Here is a 14,177-nt window from a genome sequence, read left to right as displayed (position 1 = left end):
ATGTTAATGCCACACAGCAAAACACCCTTTATGTATACCAAGGTTACTTACATCAGTGTTTGTAACAGTGCCTTCCCAAAAATGCCTTTGTGCTTGCTGCTGGCAAATGAAAATGTATCTGGAAAAGTCTTAGGAGCAAGACACCTCTACATTTATTTTTCAGGCAGATACTACAGGAAAGCATTTATCTATGGGTGAAAGATCTCCATTCTAACCAAAGTGGCCCACTTATAAACAACCTCTCTCTTCCAATAAAGTCTCTGGAATATATATAAGTAATTCTTTTCTGAAGTCTCATCTGGATCAGAAAAAAATGAATTTTGTCTCTGACTTAAAAGCAGAAATAATACTTCCAACTAGTAGGTCTTGCAATAACTCACACTTTTCATAAACTGTAGTTGTCTTACATTCAACAAGGCTCAGATAAAAACCAGTTGGGATAAGAAAAAGAGTGAAAAAACAGTATTTAGAAACCAAAAGTCACTTTTTTTTCCCCTGAAGAATCAAGATCCTCCTAGATATTGCCTATTTATTCCTTATTTTGATATTTTTATACATTTGTTGTTGTCAACAATCTGACTCATGACAGTGTGCAGGGGCTTTCTCCACTAAATCTTACTTCTCTCTTGGCCATATAAATGTTTTTCTGCCTACTGGCAGTTTTTGATATTGCTGGTAGAAGAAAGTCATTCAAGGTGGAGGAACTTCTTTGGCTGAGTTTTATGAGGGACTCCAGCAGAGAGGATAATTAAATAGGAGCCTCATTGAATTGCTTCTTTCTTGCCTCAAAGATCTCTTGCTTCAGTGCCTACTTCCTCAGGGATGTAATTGAATTATTATTTATGTACAATGTAGATGTATAATGTTATGTATAAACAACTATACTACATATTTCCATGTAAGGAATTAAAAGTTGAAGGAACAAGAGGTTTTGCCTTCTGTTCTGAATATAGGAAGCCTCTGCACTTCAAAGTTGCTCTATCTCTTTGGTGATAATGTCACTCTTTATTTGTTTCCTTAAATTCAACTTCACCTTCATGAAAAAGAGATTGTTGCATTTCTTGCAGAGGTTCTGCAGTTGAAGAAGAAGGAATTGATTGTATTTTAAATCTTCCTATAGTGAGCATTAAAAAGCAAAGAAGATCTTGTAAAGTAGAGTGCATTGTATGCTGGTTCTCTGCTTTGTAGCTTGAGAGTAGTTTCATTACGTATTATTGAAACTTGCTGGAAATCTTCATCTGCTTTGGAGTGTATCTTCAGTGCCTGAGATTTCATCTGAAATTGAAACACTGCCAATTTCAAACAAATATTGGAACCATATGTGCAATGGAGGACTTTTTAGCACAGGTCCATGTGTCACAAGGCACATCTATATGGAGCCCTTACTGCAGTTATTTCAGCAAACATAACTGAGGTCTCCAATCTGATGTCATCAGATTTGTCTTGCTGAGGAGGATTCTCCTCCTCTTTTTTAATTCATAATACTACAGAACGTTGGTTGTTGCAAATTTAACTATTTGTAGGAGCAATGGAGACAAAAAAATACATGCACCTTCACACTACCCAGGTCTCCTTAAATCCTTGATTTCTTTTATTACTTTTTTTATTTTTTGAGAAGTTCTGGCAAAGCATTTATTCTGTTTGTTTCAATGGAACTAAAAAAAAAGAGATGTATTTTTTCTTCCCAAATATTCTTACTGATAATGAGCAGTGATAGGTATTGGGTGCCAGAGCAAGGGCACTGCTGTGATGAAGCTGGAGCCTGCAGGCAGGTGACAGGAAAGAGGGACTGAATGCAGTCAAGGATCCCCCGGGGCTGCTAGGATGCAACATGAGGGAAAGAGGATGGCAGAGGGCTGGTGTTGGCTTCCATGCAAACTACACTAGCACAGACCTGGCATTGTTAACTCTTCACTCAGCTCCATACCCTGATGTGCTTCAGACTGTTTTCCTGTGCTGCAGCTTCTGTCTGTCAGTTAAAAAGCTTTTAGCAGCTTCTAAGTACAGAGAAACAGAATCAGATCTCTAATTAAAATGTCAAAATTTGGGTCTGTGCCAAATTGTACTCTGGTTCTGTATTTAACAAGGAAAAGGCCTTTGACTTTATACGCAACTACTCACAGACCCTTTTTATTCTTCTATGATCTGTGCCAGTCTGTGCCCTCACTGGCAGAGGAGCACCACAGTTAATAGGAGACTGGTGTATGCCTGTCTGCGGTCTGAACTCAATTTGCACATCCCTAATAGTAAACTTATTCCCTTGGTGCTGCCTTTCTAAAACATCAATTGTTGCAGTGTGTGTGGCTGTAATCACAATGACCCTGTGTCCTGGTGGACACGCACCAAGGTATAGCACATTCCCAGGCTAGGGTGAGTTCCCACAGTCCCTTGTGTTCATAATCTACATTTTTGATACTGATTGGTTTGTGTATTCCCACCCAATTTTATGTATATACTTATACATATGTATTCCCCCTGTTTGACTATGCATTACTTCTAGAAAGTTCTTCCCAATTCAGTGCCCTATTGGTTTATTGTTATAAGTCCCTCCTCCAAGTTATCCCCATTGGATACTTCCCTGTTAGCCCATCCCATTTTTGCTATCCAATTGCTTGTGTCTCTTCTCTCTACGCCTAGGCCATGGAGTTTAAGAACCCCGGGCCCTACCCTCAAACTGTTCTTTGTCGCTGGACCCTTCATCTGCCTATGGAGCAAACCTCGCCTGTGGAACCTATACAAAGAACCTCTCCCTCTTCTTTGCCTCCCCTAACACTCCTGTCATCTTTACTTGGGGTTTGCTCCCAGAGCTGAGGAGCCAGCCTGCGAGAGCTGCAGCTGCCCACCCAGGGACATCTGTAGGAAGGACTCTGTGCCCCTTCCCCAGGCCAGTGTCAACCAATCAGGCAGCAGACTTCATTTTGTATTTCTCATTGTTCCTCTTGGGTCAAAAAGTAAAAAAATTACACTTTGCCAAGACTGCTATCTAGGAAAAAACACATCATTCACACTTCTTTCCATTATCTTACGTGCTTCATTACTGAGAATGGTATTCCATGGTCTCCATCTTGCTGATGACCATATTTCTATGGTGAAACAAATTTTACTGAGTAAATCAGAGGATTTTTTCTTGGAAATGTCTGTTGGGGACAATATGGCAAAGGAAAGATCTTGCTGTGAAGGCACATTTTCACTGCGCTGAAGAGGAGCAATGAGCTGTCCCCAAAATTCTGCCACCTCATAGTAAGAAAAATCCACTGAAACTTTGCTTAGCTACAGTCACTGGTGGCCTACACCATAAAATATGTGGAATATGCTGCTTGGAATTTTTTTCCTGGGGACTATTGACAGCAGCAGGAAAGGGCATTATATGCCACCCCAGTATTTTTTTCTCCTTCCCTATCCTGCTGCTGGGTAGTCACTAGATAGAAAAAAAATCAAACCTGTTTCCATGGAGTCTTAGAAGAGGAATAGCATTGAAAGTGTAGCCATAAACCTTTTCTGTGTTCGAACACAGCAACTGCTGTAGGAATGGTTTTGATCAGGTCTGGAAAGAGGAAAGTGCTATCACTGTTTCTAGAGGATGGCATGACTTACCACAGTGAAACAAAAATAATTTTAAATAACTTTAAAAGGAACTTTTGGGGGAATTAAGAATATAAAATGCCTGAGCATGGATTCCCTCAGTAGGCAAATTAAAAATTCTATTTTTTGTAAGTATGAAATCTTAAATCAGCTCAAACCACAACCAGAACTTAGGTACCAAGACTTAGTCTATCCCTCTCCTCTACTCATCACAAACCTTACAGTATTAGCATGTAACATCTTTGTGTTAAAAGTCTCTTAAAAATTTAAAATTATGAAAGAACAGAGGAGAGAGCAGAATTATTACAAATTTTCTCAAGAAATGAGACTATTCTCTTTTTCTATCATGGATGCTCTAAAAATTTACCATCACTAAGCATTGTCTCTAGGGTACGAAAATCTTCCTGGGTCCTTCTGGAGACCCATGGCTTGTTAGTCAGCTGGCAGTGATTTTGAAATGCATCTATGGAGCCTCCAGCCCTGTCTGAAGCCCCAGCAGACAATTCCTTTGACATTTTTTCTTGCCAGTTTCCATTTTTCTGTCTGTGTTTTTAAAGGAAGTTCTCAATTCTGGTATATTGCATTCTGAATAATACAGGATATGGGAGGCTGCTCCTTGATGCTCAGTTTGCCAGCTAATGAACTGAAAAAAGGTTGTATATGGATAAAAATTTGTTGCACAAAAAAGTCCTCTTGTTATGTTTCTTATGAAATTGTATTTAGGAAACTCAGAAGATTAAGATTTCTTCTTCCATCAGAGTAGAAAAGCTTTTCATAATCAGAATTCCCTACTTCCAAGCAGGACAATATTAGTCTTTAAAAAACATTAGTTTAATTTTGTATTATATACTAGGTATGTTTCAGGCAAGTATCCACATCAGTCTGGAATGCCTGTCAACACTGAACATGTAATAGCTCTCTTAAGTATTCTTCTGCCATGTAAGAAAAGATTGCCTGTTTCCAAGGGAGATTTCAGAATAGGAATACTGATTGATCTTGGGGAGACTTCCTCTGCTTCCCTGAAGGATCTTCTGCTCACCAAAGAAGCCAAAAAACAGGGAGATCCTCTGTGGCATAAAGATGCTGCATTATAAATAACTGGAAGGACTTTTAGGAAAACTCTGCAGTGCTGTTTGGTTTGGTGGATTTGAATGAGTCCTTTGTATGCTGACTTCACAGTCAAGTCCAAAGACCACAGCCAAAGCTTTGTAGTGTCCTGTAGATTCATCCTTAATTTTCTCAAGAAAGTAAAGGTGCACGCACAGATGGTCTCCTCCATTCTTGACCTCCATGAGCTGTTCCACCATAGTCCCCTCTCTGGCATTGTAACAGCTGCACTGGTTATATTAACAGGAGCTACTCATTGGTGCTGCACTGGCTTTTACAGAGGAAAAAGGTCTGGGACCCAATCAAAATCTTTTGAAGATCTTGAGAAGACCTTGGTTACCGAGCCACAGACTTTGGATCAGGCCCCACATTACAATGTGTGTCTCTAACAAATGAGCACCAGTTAATGCTGTTTTCAAGGGTGAGCTTGAAACAGATCATTAATGCAGTGACTGATGGAAGTGAATTGCTTTGAAAACAGAAGACTGAGATGATTATGGTGGGTCACAGAAAGATCAAGTAGCAAAGTTCTCAGCAACAATCTCCTTACTGGAAAGAGAAAAGAGACAGGAGAAAATAAGCATTGCCTGCTAATATTTAAGAGTTACTTATTTTGACAGAAAAGTGTGGCACATATCTGAAAGAATTTTAAAAATTGTATGATAAAATAGTAGAAAGGTATGGAAATTTCCATCAGTTACTTCTTTTTCTTCCATGTTATTTACTAAGATGCAGGAGTATCATGAAGAAATCCTGGCAGTCTGGGTGTATTGGGTAAGGTAATATTCATTATGCCATAATACTTATATGCAAATGTTCATGGAAAAATACATTTGAGTAATTTCCTCCAGAGGAAATTTTAATGATACAATATTTTGCTTTGTGCAAATTTCTTACCACAGGAGATAGGGTTCTTAAAACTGGTTTGTTTTTTTTTTTTGCCCAGAACAGGTGAGTGAATGACAGATTTCATTTTTGGTTTAGTGATAGTCCTGAAGTGCTGTCATTTGTAGCACATGACATTTGCTGAAGAGAAAAAGCATATGATTCAAATATTCCTGATTGGGCTGAAGCTATTCTTTATAATATTCCTGCAATCTGGAAGATGCACAAAGGCTTAGCTGATACTAGCAGTCATTTCAAGTGAATTCAAATTAGATATGCTTATTGCAGATCAAAGACACTGCTTAATAGCATCATGCTGTTATGGTTGAGAAAACAGAGAACTGTTTCAGAGAGCTCAAAGAATTTTGTTTTCAGCCCTCTGTATTTCAGTGACTTTCCCAGCCAGGATCCTTCATTTCCAAAGTCAAATCTGCAAGTAAAACTTGAATAAATTGAACTCCAAAGCCTTTTCAGTTAGCTGCCTACAATTCTCTTATGTAAAAACTACTGCATTTTAGACAGAACTCCTAGCCTGTACATGAAACCAAGACAGATTATCTAATTTTTAATGAATTCCTGAAATGGGCCAATCAAACTTAATTTTGTTACAAAACTTATTGCCAGGAAGTTCAAAGTGTAAGTATGTTCTCTTATTTGTTTATAAAGGAGATGAAAAATACCCCAATCAGTTATAAGGCATTGCTAGAGAAAAGTAGAAGTCAGCAAAGCAGGATATGAAGGGCGAATAAATCTAGTGCTCTTTCCTGATGATGTATTTTGTGACATACATTAAAATGTAAACTTTTTCTTCTTTTTAAAGTAAATCTAATATGTAGTGATCATATTCAAGCAATAAATATCCTATTTGAAAAGACTTTGATAAAAATCATAATTAAAACCATGAGCTAACTCAAAAATGAAATCTGTGGTTTACTCCCCATTTCATCTTGTAGGCACCCTTTTAGTTGCTGCTCACATTTTAATGATGAGGTACTACATATTACCTTTGAATCAGTGAGACTTGTTTTCAGCACTGCCATTGATTTCACATACTTCAAACCAAAATAATTATATATTGAAAAGTGTAGTTAAAATATTCTGAAGCGTAGTTACATTTCTTACAAACAGTAATGCACAGTGGAGACATCAAAGAAATTTCATGGCTGTTAAACCTGACTAGGTTATTTTGGATGAAATTCATTTGACTAACATGTTTTTGCTAAGCCTGAAACTGGAAAGCTTCCAGTCAGCCAAACACTAAGAGAGAAAAGAATAAGCCTGGGACAGCATCCTGTGTATTAGCTCTGTTCTTGGACATAGATAAAAAAGGTTTAAGTCCTTCACCTGCATGACCCCCAGCGACATTCACAGTAGAAATTCTTCCAGTGAAACAAAAACCTCAACATTTAAGGGCATACCTTGTTTTGAAGAAGAATTTTGCTTTGAAAACTTTCATCAGATCCTATGCTTTTTTGTTTTTAATCTAAACTTTTTCAAATGCCAGACGAAGCCTGCATGCATTCTTACTGGTGTGTCCTTGGCCAGAGTGAATCCATAAAGGGTGTCTATGAACCCTAGGTTTCATTTTCAGGTATTTGTGATCAGTTAACTTGACCAAGAGCACTCCATATGGGGAATGAATTAGTTCTCCATCACACGGCTCTGCACCTTGTACATTGGCACATACTGAAATGAGGAATCCTCACACCAGACATCTCAGCTCACTTCTGCTTTTGTGAAAACATTTTTAGAGCATTGCTCTTTGGTCCAACACAAAGCAAGAACCCAGACCTTAAATACCTGATGTTGCTGCCCAGATCTGTTATGCAATTTTTCATTGTGGATGTCATGACTCCTTGGACGTGTTTGGGAAAATCACGAATGAACAGTGCAATTGGCTTATACATTCAGTTATCCAAAGTGCTGGTGGCAGAACTCTCCACAACCAGCCCTCTCATAAACCAGCTCTACTGGCATGAGCTGAATGTGGAATCACTTATGGGCAGAAATGTCCTTGCCTGACCTGGCATGCCAGAGTGCCACTTGGACCGCCACCAAGACTAACACTCCTGAGAAGACAAGCTCTCTTCCCTGCTATCCTCTGGGCATCATGGGTGGTAGCACAGTTAAACCATTCATCCAGGCAATACCTGGATAAAAAGTAATTTACTAATAGTGCATGTATTTGTAAAAGTGCTTTTGCATCCCTCTGTGTCTCTGCTTAAGGACCCTTGTGGTTCTTAAGTACAGAAAAGCCAGCAGTGTTCTTCTGAAAAAGACAATCCATTTGTTTTTGGAAAGATTTTCCCTTGCTCCAGTTGCTAAGCATTTCTAAAAATAGCCATTCTGATTTCGCTAAAACTACTCACTGAATTATGAATGTCTCGGTTCAACCACATGTTTTACAAGTGCTTAAAGACCAGGAGGATCCTGAGATGATTAATGTTGTGAAGGGTTTTCTTCCTTTTTTCCTACTGGAGCTCTAACACAAAGTCTGGTACACAGAAAATTTGACTTGAGTTTTTATGGCAGTGAGTCAAATTCCAGTACTGTTTTTGAGCATCCTTCTGCTTAATTGATGAGCTTGATTTGTTCAGGACAGGATGGGAGCAGACAGAAGATCTAGTTGTGAAAGAGACAATATATGCTCAAAGTTTTTTCCTGTTTTACATTTCTCCTGTTTTGTTATGATATTGTTTGGTGTGATTTTGGGTTTTTTTTCATCATTCTCCAGAGACCAGCTGCAAAATAAAAAGGGCTGCAGCATGCCCAGCTACTGTGCAGCCAACAAAAGGTGCAAGAAGCTTAGCATCTTCCAAGATTTAGCCTTGCCAAGGCCTGGCCCTTCAAAGAGAGCACTTTGCATGTGTGCAGCATTCTTACTTTACACTGAATAAACTGCAGGAGAAAAGTAATAAGTCTTTCCCCTTTCCAATCCTCTCTCTCACTATCACCCATCCCATTCTGTCTTCCACAAGCAATTCTGAGGTCATCTGCAGGATGCTTTCCTTCTTCTGTGGAATAGTTCCTCTTACTATTTCCCAGGCATTAATGTTTCCTGCTCAGACTAATTGCTTTTATTTTACTTCTCAAAGTAAAATAAACTCTTTTTCAAAGAGATGTATGTGGTTTGTACTTTTATTCTATTCTTAAGCTAGGAAACATAGTGAATAAGAAATTAATTCAAGCCTGGCATTCCTTCAGTTCTTTCACAGCTCTCAAACATACTGCTCACCTTCTGCTCACCATTTACTTTCTTCATATTTTACTGTTGTTTGCATAGCTTACTCCAAAAATATTTTAATGTAAATAAGCTGTGTGTCTTTACAGCTTTCTCTGGTACAGCTCAGAGCTGAACCCTCACATGCCTCTGTTGATACCTCTTTCCCTGACAGCATGCAAGTGGCAATCTTGCAACCAAATGCAAGACATTTGGCTCACTTTGCAAGTATGGAAGTTAATAAGTCTTGCTCATAATGAGATTGCAATCAAAGTTTGCAATTCCCTAGCTCAGCATTTCTGGGGCTTCACACTTTCAGAGGTGATTACATTTCCTACCAGTGAAGGACTTTCTGACACTATTTCTGCAGACCTTGATAGATCTAGCTTTTAAATAACGCATGGTACTGCTCTAATATTATGGGGTTTGGGTAGACTCTGTATGTGCTTTGCAGACAGCTCACTGCATCTTAAAAGCACTATTATTTCCTGCTATAGAAAGCATCTAAAACTATACCAAGCAAATCTCTTCTTTCAAAGTTTTCAAGTTTAGTATGGAGCTAAAATGCACGTTGGAACAGGACTGAGATGAGAAGATTTTAATTCTATGTGAAATATTTCAGGAGGAATGTGTCAATGTCTGTGCTCCAGGCATCAACTTGTGTAATGAAAGTTAAACTTGTGGAGGTATTGATTATTACTTGCACATTTGCAGTGCACCAGTAGTGGAAATGACACACACACACACGCACACAAAAAACCCTACAAAAACTCAAAAACCAAACAAAATCTCAGGTTTTCTCACAGTCTATGAAGGGGAGCATCCCTGGAAAACTCTTTAAAGTGAGTGATATGTAACCCAGCTTGACTTCTGACACATATACATTAATCTGTGAATTTCTTCTAAATTTTGGACTTTTATTTATCTAAGGCACATTTTATCAACAGACCTATTTTTGATTTTTACAGAAAAGAGAATTTTTCTCTTTTTGACCTATGCCTGATACTCTGAAAACAGATACTTTTATAGTAACTCTTATCATGATAACTCTTACTTTTCAAACAGATCGAGAGTTCATGGAAACCTCTGCGAAACAGTAAATATCAAGAGTCATTATGTTCTCTTTTCAAAAAGGCTCACATTACACCTAACAAAAGAGTGACTGATAAACACACACCCCTAAAGGCCATTACAGAAAATTTCTCAGCTGAGTAGAAAGTCTATATACACGAACCTTTTCTGAAGCCATCAAGGCCTTTCTTGTGAAAGGTCCAGATCATCCATAGCCACATCATCTTTAAGAGGTAAGCTTTTCCTCACATTGTGGAATTACCATTTTAGTAGATCCCTGGGCTTGGGTCGTACATGCCAAGCCACACACTTTAAATTCTTCTGTCAAATGCTGTGGTTCTCAGAATGCCAACATAGGTACTGCACTGTCTGTGAAAGAGGCAAAGCCCATAGCCACCTCTGCCTAACAGCTCACTGTCAATAAAGTACCTGTGAGGCTGCTCACAAGCAGCTTCATCTGCCCATTCTGGGCATCTTGGCTCTCTCTAAAGCTCTTCAGGGGAAGCTGCTATCTCAGGGCTGTCCATGCAGGAGCACCCCAACCTCTGCTGCTGGCCGCCCCTCCATGACCCTGATGTCATGCAGGCAGACACAGACCTGGGTGTAATATTTTCCTCTGCTCCTGAGTGTGTCTCTTCAGGACATGACTCATTTCATGCCCAGACACCAGAAGAGGCATCCTAATATCTCAACTAGCTGCTGCTTGGGTGGAAAAGGAAAGAGAGGAACATAGCTCTAGACTCCTTTCACTGAAGTGTCTGTTTGACATTGAAATTCAGTGTTTAAATGAGAACTACATTTGGCCAGCAGCAGTAAGTTGGCCAGCAGTAAACGAGAACCATGTCCTAGTCCTTGTTCTGCTGGGTCTTTGTTTATCACAGTACATACATTCCTTACATAAAATCTGTAAATAGTCAGTGAGACAGAAGTCCACACTGGGATTCTTTTCTACCAAGGGCTTTGCCAAGAGTGGCTGAAGTGATTGTTTCAGGACAGGTTGTCCAATCAGATGGAGATGGCAAAGTGATTTGGGCGAAAACTCACAACAAGAGGGGCAAAGCATGCCAAAACCAAGGACTGAGGGGTAATGACATGCTCTGGTGAACATGCTGTGGTTATTAAATATATAGTATAGAACTGACATGCCTTTTTAGAGGGAACAGAGCAAAGAAAAAACCCATGGATTTTTCCCCAGGCAAAAGTTAAGAATTATTTTGTTATAATTTTTTTTTTAAAGTAATCAAGATTCATATTCAAGTCTTCAACTGATCTGAGCACTGTCTCTTGACTGAAGTGATGACAAAATAGCTAAGGAAAAGTTTGCATTGACCTTACTGGAATACAATGACTCTCGTGTGAGCTGTCACATTTCATGACACAATAAACAAAATACGACCATGGCTGAATACAGAATTCATTAATCACAAAGGGATTAAATCTTTTTTGTTAAAAGACACATCTGCTGTATGTCAGGCAAACACCTGCTGCTGCCATGCTATTCAATTCCAATCTAAACCCAACATGACTTTGTCAGCCCTGTTTGGACTTGGAACCATGGTATCCATCAATAAGTGATGCTTGGCCAGGTTCCAGCATGAGCAGAGTTTACCTGTTCCCTCTCTTGGATGACATGGTCACAGGAAACACCAGGCCAAGATAAAGTCTCACATCAGTAAGTGGTCATTCATCATATGAATTTCTCTGAGCAATTTTCTTCTTGTGGCTATTTAGGTTGTCCCATCTTTGACACATATTCCACATCATAGAGGGAGAGGAATGATAATTTCAGTGGTGCATGAGACATACAGATATGAGCAAAGTGGCCATCTAGTTCTGTACCTGAAAAAATGAAGCAATTAGTTGATAAAGGGTTCAGAAATCAACTGATGCTATCTAATAATGCTGATGATGGAAGTAGTGTGGTCACTTTCTTTTACGAATGAAACTTGGTCATACTTTCGGCTTGTTAAATCAGAGTGTGGTTTCATGCTCTTTTGGCTGTAAGTTAATTGAATCTGACTTACAAGGAAGTTTGTTACAGCTTGTCTCCACAGAAATATAGCCAATCTTATTGTTTACCTAATTAAAACTCTAATTAATGTTAAATTCCCTCAAACTACTCAGAAAAGTGTTGTTATTCCAGAATTTATTGCCATCAAACAAATGAGATTTCAGCTTTTTATAATTTTAAGTAGTTTTCAAAATTACATAATATATAAACAATAGGTAATGACTCTGAGAATAACTCTCATATTCTTATTGTAAATACTTGATTTATTCATATGTCTTGGGGTGACTTTATGATGTGTATCCCGTTGCCTGCAGAGAGCCAAGCTGAGCAGCCAGCTTCTACAAATCTGGTCACCTCCTACCCTAGTTCGAGTGCAGGATGGCTGAGGACTCATTTAGAGAGTCCTATTTATAAGAATAAATTCCATCCCTCGAGTGAGTACTACCTATTATCTGACACCACAAATTTTCCCATAGGAAATGCAGTAAATTTTAACTTTTATTTTTCATAGGCTTTATAAAACTTCTTAATGTATTCCCTTGACAAAACATTTTTCTCTTCAATATGTCCTAAAACTTGCATTGGTCTCTTAAAAAAACCCTCATCAGACACCAAAGGATGAACTTAAACCACACCAAAATGTGTTGGAGATTGTAGTTACTGTAACTTTGAAAATAAGGAACATGTATACTGGATGAAAACAAAACCAAGGGAAAGTGAGTTTCAATTTATAATATATTCCACACAATATGTGTTAGATTATATTATTTGCTTTGTGAAACCAGGAAAAATATAAAAAACCCCTTTTTTACTTTATCTGAACCATTCCAAACCATTTTTGATGCAGTGCCCACTCTACACTTTTAGATATTTTTCACTTTATTCAGTGAATAATTCACCCTTCTCCAGTCAAGTAAACCTTAGACAAGTAAATGTGAAAGCAAGAAGAAGTTTCTAAGTAAATATGCTCTTTGGGAATAAAAGGGAAAGGGAAAGGGAAAGGGAAAGGGAAAGGGAAAGGGAAAGGGAAAGGGAAAGGAAAGGGAAAGGGAAAGGGAAGGGAAAGGGAAAGGGGAAGGGAAAGGGAAAGGGAAAGGGAAAGGGAAAGGGAAGGGGAAAGGGAAAGGGAAAGGAAAGGGAGAGGAAAGGGAAAGGAAAGGGAGAGGAGAGGAGAGGAGAGAGGAGAGGAGAGGAGAGGAGAGGAGAGGAGAGGAGAGGAGAGGAGAGGAGAGGAGAGGAGAGGAGAGGAGAGGAGAGGAGAGGAGAGGAGAGGAGAGGAGAGGAGAAAGGAGAGGAGAGGAGAGGAGAAAGGAGAGGAGAGGAGAAAGGAGAGGAGAGGAGAAAGGAGAGGAGAGGAGAAAGGAGAGGAAAGGAGAAAGGAAAGGAAAGGAGAAAGGAAGAAAAGATCCACCCCCTGAAAATGTTGAAATGAAGTATTTTAAAAGTTCTGTAATTTTTTTCCCTGAATAATGTTAGTCTTTCCAAAATGCCAGCTTTTGGTAAATTGTCTCCTCATCAAAATACATTCAGTCAGCCTTGTTGTCAATAGAAAACACGGTGAAAATACACAAAATGTGCGAGCTTAGTAATGCGGGGCAAATCTGAACAAAACATCCTTTCAGTAAGCAAGGAAGCTGAGGTGTTCTTTCCACTGGAGGTGATGGAGGAGGCAGGACAGGCGAAGAACATCTCCGGTGTTCCCTTTTCCAAGCCGCCTCTCGGCCGGAGCCGGCGGCGCGCGGGTCCCGTCCCTGCGGGCTGTAGCGCCATCTAGCCCCGCGCCCGGGAACTGCACCGCGGCACCGCCGCCCGCCCGCGCCACGGCCTGGACCCAGAAACGCGGGCCCTGGCCCCGAGTTTACCCAAATACAGCCGTCAATGCTGCCAAATTACATGCTCCAGGATTTTATAATGCCAGGAGCTCTGGGGTAAACCAAGGTGGGATATCCTAAGCATGCTTGCACCACAGGGTGCCTGGCACTGCGCTGCTGACCTTCTGTAATGATCTGCAATACCAAGCCCCTTACTGGTGATCAAAGTGGTTTGGACCCTCCCAAAGACAAAACTCTTCAGTTGGTTATGAGGATTATTCTGAAAACAAAACAGCAACAAAACAAGCTAACAATAAAAACAACAACAAAACCAAAAGCAAACAAACAAAAGCCAACCAACCAGCCAACCAAAAAAAAAACCCCCAAAATCCCCCCAAAACCCCAAAACCGAAAACCAAAAACTTAAGCAAACCCCCCCAAAAGTGACAAAAATGAAGCATTCTGCTAGAATCAGACCTGGTCTGCTTAA

This window comes from Corvus moneduloides, chromosome 5 (genome assembly GCF_009650955.1).
Source record: "Corvus moneduloides isolate bCorMon1 chromosome 5, bCorMon1.pri, whole genome shotgun sequence".
NCBI classification, from domain to species: domain Eukaryota; kingdom Metazoa; phylum Chordata; class Aves; order Passeriformes; family Corvidae; genus Corvus; species Corvus moneduloides.
The sequence above is the reverse complement of the archived record's forward strand: the minus strand, read 5'-3'. Positions refer to the sequence as shown.